An 8522-nucleotide genomic window follows, 5' to 3' on the forward strand; every position below is an offset into this window, starting at 1 on the left:
TCGTGCTATGGCGCTTAGGACAACAGAAACTGTTGAACAATTTATCATTACAACTGAGACAGAAAGCTGTTTATTGTAACTTTGAATATTATGAAAGTATACGTGATCAATGATAGAGAATGTTATTCTCAAAGTTACTGAGAAGTATATATTGTTAGAGAACATTATATGACATGAAACCTGAGAGATAAAAATTTGGTGGCCAAAAACGGTTTTGAACACAAACCAGAACAAGAAACCATAAACTTTTTGTGTAGGTTTGCAAACATAAACATGACTGTTAAGCAACAGGATAAACAAGTTTTAAAAAGCAATTCCTTGTGGTAAATATTATCACATTCTTGCACGGATCCGAAATGTCCAGCACGGGACAGAAGTGTTGGAAATGTCACATCTACACATACTTCCTGAAGCATGCTTGCATATAAAGTCAAAGACAAAGTGGCACAAAACCATAGAGGGAAGCAGTCCGAAATATTGAAACTTCAGAAGTAGAACTATAGGAGAGGAACAGAGAGAACTTGTGTATTTACTATTCTGGAAATTTGATTTACCAATATTAAAAGCCTAAACTTGACTAGCTAATTAAAAAAAAACAGCGGAATTATGTTTTTTGATTCCGATTTTGACATTTAATAAAATTTCATGGTCAAAATGAATAAAGCTTTACAAAAAATGTATAAATAAACTAAAAATAAAGTTTTTATGTCTCTCGCTTTGATAAATAAGCAATATATATTTTTGAATGGAATGTTTTAGAACTTTTTTTTATGAAGAAAGAAAAAAATATATACTATAAGATAAAATTTGCCTCAATAAATACTATATATCTGCTCCATAAACTTCAAAAACTATATCAATTTTGTTAAGTTTATGAACGAAAATATTACATTTGAATAAACTAACTGAAGTTGTATTATTTAAATTAAGATTAAACGATCCCATAAAAAATCCCACATCAGCCCCCCCCCTCCCCCCCTCCTCTTAAACATAAAAAGAAGAAAAATTAGACTATTACTTTAAAAAGTTAAATTATTTTGATTACTTTAAAACTTTGATTAACTATAGTAAGATCTTTGGAACTGTGATATGCCGTAGTAAAAAATTTGGAAATTTGATTAACTTTATAAAAATAGCCATTCAAGTATTTTTACAGGCATTCAACATCATGCAATCGATAAGTGTAATATATTCTTAATGTTCTTAATTCCTATATTATCTCTTTATAGGTGACAGTATTTTAAAAACTGGAACCAGTGGTGCCGATCTTTCCGGAAGTTTTTTCTCTACCCCCGGCACAGACAACGATAGGGTGATCAATGGTGACTGTACCAAACATTGTAGTTGTGGGTGGTGGATGAACAAGTGCTTTCACAAAAGCCTCAATGGTCATTAGGAGAAACCTGGTGTGTCAATATGGAGGCCTAGTTGTTGTCCGGGAAATATGTGACAGGGACCAAAATGCTCATAAAGCGTCATTAGACACACATCAACCAGGCATACGTGTAGTTTAGACATATATACATGTATTGTTTACCTGATAATCACAAGATCGTTAAAAAAATATGGGGTTTATTTTATAAATTCAAGGGTTTTTTTGTGTTTGTGATACATCTTTATTAGTCTGCTTATTTTTTTAATTTTTTTTAGTTCATATTCATTTACTATACACCCTCCTGAAATGTTTGTTGACGTTGCGCACGGTGTTGGTGTCAAGAAGTCAATATTTACTATTACGGCGGCATTTGCGCTATTTCCATAATTTTTAAACAATTCACTATATGAAAACTATATATCATTCGGTCGGTAATTGTCTACTAAATACATTTTAACAAAAAATATTGATTAAAAAATTCCAATTATCAAATATATTAATTCGACAATTCAATCAATTACGTCAAAAACGCATGTAGATCGGTAACAGGAGCGTCGCACACGCAATAGCAAAATGTTGATAATTTCCATAAAACAAACAATACAAACAGAAAAATTTACCAAAAAAAGTTCAAAATCTGACGTAAATGATGTAAAGTTTTACAGTTGTGATATTGTTTAATCCGAATGCTGTGAACGCGTTGTTCAAAATGCAAGACAGCGATGTAGATAAGCGGTATATGAAATGTAGATATGGGTATATGAAATGTCATCGGTAACTTAAAAAAATAATTTCATGAGCAAAATCAATTTTAAAATGGCATGTCAATGATCCTTTTTGTGTGCAAGGAACTATTTTTAAATTAGACTGATATTTAGTATCGATATGTATGTCGGGTTTCTGATATTAAGCCGATTTATTGTGGGGACATTGACTAGGATGGTGTGTCACAAAGTTTGGAGGTTCAATGTCTCAAAGTTTTTAAGATTCGTAAAATGGCAAATTTTTTAATGCTGGATGAAAAATTGATGTTGAAAATTATTATAAATTCTGCAAAATGTTGCCATGTTATGAAGGAAAATATCTCTAGACAGAATTTTAACTTGCGGTGCCTTACATTTTAACAATAATTGCCGTGTTACATGTATGTACTACATGTAGCTATACGTCACAATTGAATTTGACGGCAAAAACGTCACGTTTAAATGCTACACTCCAGCTATGACCTACATTTTAAAAATTCATTTTCCTAATTTGGCACCAAACAACGTTTAATACAAAATGTGCAAAATCAAAACTTTATTAAGATATGAAAATGAATTGATTCTAAAAAGAAGTGTTTGTTTTAGAGGCTTTTTACAATGTCAACATTAATGTCACACATTATCCAAAAGTAATAAATCTTACTATAATTGTATAAATGTGGTAACATTGATCATATGTGTAGTCATTGAAAATAGACATATTGAAAATTAAAGGATTTTTATGAAATGTGCATCTTTTCAAAAAGTTATTGGTATATTCCAAAATAAGTTCAATAGAATTGTGAAAAAATCCTAACAAAAATGAAATGTCAACATAAATGTCACAGACGTAAAAATTTGGCGGTTTGACGTTATTAGGTTCAATGCATAAAATGTTATGTAAAGCGTCAATATATTTTTCTCTCTCCAAAACTAATTCTTAATATTATTGCTGATGAACCTGATATGGATAAGAGAAAAACATACCAATAATGAGTAATTAGGAGAATAATTCAAGTTTTAAAAGTTATTTTATTTATTTATTAAAAGTATTTATATATAAAGTAAAACATGTGCAGTGTTTACTTGTACACTGTATCAGTGTCTATCCTTGTCAGAATCTGTACAAAAGTTCTTATCAGATTTCGAATTAAGACACGAAAAGAAAATCACACAAACCAAAATTGATGCAAGGATATGATTTCAAATTTGAATTAACTCACAGTAAAGTGTGTCAACTCTATTTTATGCTGGTATAAACTGTTCTATACATGGCGAGTTACATTGAATAGTCCAATATTGAATAAGGGTTAGGGGTTGTCGGAGGTCAGTACATATGAATCAGATTTTCATTACAAGATGGGATGGAAATTAACAAATAATAATTCAATTCTAAATCAGCAACATATCTACAACGTACAATTAACTGAAAACAAAGGACAGGTTCTAGGGCCTACTGATATGATATCATATAGAATTGTTTTGAATTTATCTCAATAAAATAAAAAGCATGTAAATTTAAAATGCGATGTTGAACAAGTTTCGTTATTTCTACCAAGTTTTTTTTTATGAGGCAAACCATGCTTATATTCTCCTCCTGTAATATGCATGCAAAAGAGTGCAGAGAATTTAATTACACGTGTTTTCAATTACTTGAATTAGTTAATTGGCGGCATTACTGGGTTTTTATTTTTTCTCCATAAAAATGTTAGCAAAAAAGTAATGACAAGTAAATTTTCTAGAACTTCACGTAAAAAAACGTCATTTTGACATTACCGAAACTGACACCAACACCGTGCGCAACGTCGTTGCAATAATGCCAGCATTTTCATTAAAATCATCATTTTTAGGTCTATGGCTGATACAATGACCGTGTCAGCCAATAGAATCTTTACATCAAATGCTGACGGCATTTTTTTAACTAATTGTTACTCCATTAATTACACCCTAAATTGTCGAGGGATATTTATATCTACAGAAGGTAGAGCTTTTCTTATACATGTACCGTTCCGAAAGAGAGGTGTAAACTGCTTTATCCTTGTGTTTCTGTCTGTCTGTCCTTGTGTCTGTTCGTAACAAATTTTCATCGCACAACTACTAATCGCAGGTGCTTGAAAATTTTAGCACACTCTTTATTCAGTTATTTTGGCATGCCATAAGGTTGGATTCATTTTTGTTGAAATCCGGATACGATGTCAGCTTCCTGGTTATCCATGCGTTTGTTCGTATCCAATTTTCGTCGCATTTTTCTCAGCAGTTACTGTAAACGTATTACATTTGGCTGTGTATTCTTTTTAGTTTCTCATAGATCTACTGTAAACGTATTATATTTGGTTGTGTATGCTTTTTAGCGCTTTTGGCGGAAAGCGATCTCCGCTAATCCAAGTATCTAAATGCCTTGCACATGTGTAGATGTATTATATTCAGCGCATACGATATTTGGCGGAAATTAGACTTTGAACAAGTTAGCATGGATTTGATTTAGCGCATATCTTTATGTATTTTCTCATACATGTAGTTATATGTGCAAGGCATTTAGCGGTGTACTTGGATAAGCTAAATCTAAAGAGAGGCTAAAATTTAAGTAATTTTTGTTTTCCGCCTGAAAAAAAACGCTAAATCTAAATTTTACACAAGTGTACAAGAGAGCGCTAAAATTTAATCTGTAATTTTTACGCTTTAATCTGCAAATTGTACATTTTAATCTATAAATAATTGCTAAATCTGAAAATTGTACACTTTAATTAGTCTGTAAATTGTACACTTTAATCCGTACACTTATTGTAAAATTGGGTGTAATTCTTTCGACAAGTGTAAATCCCTGCAACGATCGATTTGTGAAAAATATTCAGATGAGATTTTCTCTTAACAAATAAAAAAATATTTTGTATCCAACGATAGCAATATTCAGATAAAAAATATTTTTATCCCGAAGCATTTTCTCGACCTCTATGCATTATATCGAAAACATTTTTGCTGTACATGAATGCATCGCATTACATTCCATTTACATTGTACAACAAATGCATTCAAAAATGATTTACCAATAAGTATAATTCTACTTTTTGTTGGATTTAATCTTTTCCATCATGTATTTGTTCAGTTTATGTTGTACTTGAAAACTATGCTATCTGAAATGTGTTCATGTCGACAGCCAAGCTAGAAAATCATTGAAGTGTAACAAATGCACCAGAGTTTATACAATAGACCCTTTTCCTTTGACATATTTTGCCTTGGAGTTATTCCCCTTAGCCGCCATCTTGTAGGGCAAAGTAGTGAATTTACCTCTTTGAGTAACCAATTTTAAACATGCATGCAAGAAATATATGTGAGAAAATGTTAATGATCTTATAATTATGAATAAACAGAGGCTTTACCAAACATATATTCAAAAGAAAAATAGTGTTATCTTTACCTCAGTAACCAGTATAACAAATTGAACTTGGTTGAATAATGAAGGGATCTGGGAAAATTGCCCTACAATATGGCGGCTAAGGGGAATAATTCCTAAGCAAAATATGTCAAAGGAAAAGGGTCTAAAGGCACAGAAAGCAAAGGAATTTCAAGTACTAGATACATGTAATAAATCGTACAAAGATTTTGAAAAAATGCAGTTCATGGCGGCTTTAAAGGAAATTCCTTTTGAAAAATCATCAGATTTTCTTCTTTTTAAAAGTTCTTTCAATCAGATTGCTGTTTTGCACAATTAAATATTTATTTCATTTCACTTTATTCCATCAAAGAAAGTACGACACATTGTGCCAAATATTTAGTTGCTGGAGGAGAAAATACTCAGGAAAAAAACTTCCTCGGTATCAGTTCACGTCATATGCTGTATCGATATAGGAAATTTTGTTTTACTGAAATGAAAAATAATTTCATTATAAAAGCCATGTGTCATTATAACAGGATTTTTTTGTCAAAAGTATTTATTATAGCCATCATTGATCTCGATAGACATCAAAGTACTTTTTCAGACAGATTTATCACGTACGGTGTGTTTTTAAGTCTCTGTATGAGGATGATTTCACTTGACAAAATTCTACAAATTCATATTGAGAGAGAGAGAGATAGAGAATTTATTTATCTTGAAATAAATTAAAAAAATTATGTTTTACAGCTGATAATATTTCTTAGAATTCGACTTTGCCTGGCAGCATTGAAGGTAGTTTTCTTTTTCTTTCAATATATTTGTTAACACTGTCTATTTAATCTAAATAAAAGAAATACCTTTACTCTGTTTAAGGAAAATCCTATTATTAAACATATCATGTTTAAACATTAAACATATATTAAACATATCATATCATGTAAAGCAGCTTTAATGTGCCTTTATTTTCACTCTAGTTTACTGATTCTTTACCATTCATTTATAATGAAATATAAGTTTTTGAAGAAAAAAAAGAATATATAGAAAGAATAGTGTTAAAATGAGGAATTGTAGCAATTTTTAATTGAAAGATTTTTCCGGTATTTTATAATGATTTCTAGTTTTGGCTTATGATTAAACAGACATAATTTATATAAAGTCCTTTGATTAAACAAATCAAAAAATCAATAAATGAAAGGATAGGCAAACAAAAAAATTAAAAAATATAAATAAATGTATAAAATCATAAGCATTAAATAAAACTCTTAATGTCTTTTTTTTTTTTTAAAAATGTTCTTCATCAAATCTGTGATCCACTCCCAGAACTTTACTCTGAGATATTAGATAGGGATTGGCACACTGGTCAGTTTCAGTGTCATGATAACCTATTATGCAATTCTCCTGCTGGGCAGCGCGTTACAGAGTATAGTGGTTTGCTGCTTATCTAGGCCAAATTTTGAATTCTGGTAAACAAGATGTGCGCGCTTACTCCGTGCCGATTTGAATGAGAAGACTTTGCACCATATAAACCACAATAATAACCTCGGGATTTATTAACTTTGAATGGTATGAGTTATTCCTTTATCATAGACTTTAAGAGATCATTTAAAAATGGCTTTTATACTACCAGTGCATGATCAATAACTTTGCACAAAAGTATGAAGCAATGACAAAGCGTTAAGGTTATATACATGTATATGATTTGAATATTTCATTCTTAAGGGAACACAATTATATCCTTGATTCAAGTATTTGTTGTCTTTGTGAAATGTTAATCATCAAACAAAATGTTGATTTAAAAATGAAATTTCTTTACAGCATGGTGTTGGTTGCATCATCCGTATTTTCAAATTCCCACATTCAAAAGACCCGCCTTTGGTGAAGGCAAAGGTGTACGTAAATACTATTCTTCTTAAATAATATTGTCATAGTAATTATTTTTCAGCTTTTTTCAATGCAAATGAGGAAAGAAATTAAAATTGATATAATTATTTAAAATATTTTTTGTATATTTTCATTGATCATCTTAAGATACATTAAATATAGAACGCTGATGCAAACACAATTTTCTTTATCTTTACAGATTGTGCTATTCTTTCCGAGAGGCAGATATTCTAACTAAGTCTTATAGATCCGCCGCTCTGTTCTACCTATACAGTGAACATAGGATTTCTCTGATTCTGTTCTTTCAAAAATTCAGTGAATGGATTAGACGCCGTTTTCAATCTTTAAAAACCCGGTGACTTGAAAGAAAATAAATTGAAACTTGTACCGATCATGGAATTTAAAAGTGATTAACATATTGAATATGGGTTTGTATTAAAGGTTCAAAAATTAAATATAATTTGTGTTTATTTCTTTTAAAATATAAATATATCATTATTTAATGAGAAAAAGTAAAAATTCAGGAAATACTTTTGTAACCTCGACTTGAATGTTTTGAAAACGTTTTAAAAACCAAACAAATTAAACGTGAATAAAACATTTTTGAAAATGTTTTAAAAACATTTAAAAACAATGTTATGATAACATTTCTTGAAATGTTTTGTAAAATGTTTTAAAAACATTTAAAAAACCATACAAAATCACGTGATTAAAACATTGTTGATAAATGTTTTTGTAACATTTTAAGAAAATGTTCCGGAAACATTTGCTGAAATATTTCACTAAAATGTTTTAAAAACGTTTAAAAAACCATACAAATTCACGTGATTAAAACATCATTGAAAATGTTTTTGCAACATTTTTAAGAAAATGTTCTGATAACATTTTGCTGAAATATTTCACTAAAATGTTTTAAAAACGTTTAAAAAACCATACAAAATCACATGATTAAAACATTTTTAAACATGTTTTCGCAACATTTTGAAAATGTTTTAAAAACGTTTTAAATGTTTTTGTGTTAGCTGGGTCACTATCATGCAATAAATGTATAATAAATAAGAAAACCTTTGGTCATAGGTATGGTGTTAGGGGCACTTGCATGTGATGGCCGGATGCTGGGGGTAGAGTGGTTGTTGGGTTTTTTTTCAAG

At 30.1% G+C, this 8522-nt stretch overlaps 1 long non-coding RNA gene across 1 annotated transcript; it reads left to right on the top strand.

Annotated features, from left to right (window-relative positions):
• Nucleotides 1-6723: 6723 nt before the first annotated feature.
• LOC134259178 (uncharacterized) lies at nt 6724-7591 on the top strand. The gene is made up of 3 exons (XR_009990296.1): nt 6724-7054; nt 7307-7380; nt 7572-7591. It is a non-coding gene; the product is annotated as an uncharacterized LOC134259178 (long non-coding RNA).
• The last annotated feature ends 931 nt before the right edge of the window (nt 7592-8522 follow it).

Source organism: Saccostrea cucullata, unplaced genomic scaffold (assembly GCF_032062105.1).
Source record: "Saccostrea cucullata isolate Sc308-1 unplaced genomic scaffold, CSIRO_AGI_Scuc_v1 ctg12768, whole genome shotgun sequence".
Classification (NCBI taxonomy): domain Eukaryota; kingdom Metazoa; phylum Mollusca; class Bivalvia; order Ostreida; family Ostreidae; genus Saccostrea; species Saccostrea cuccullata.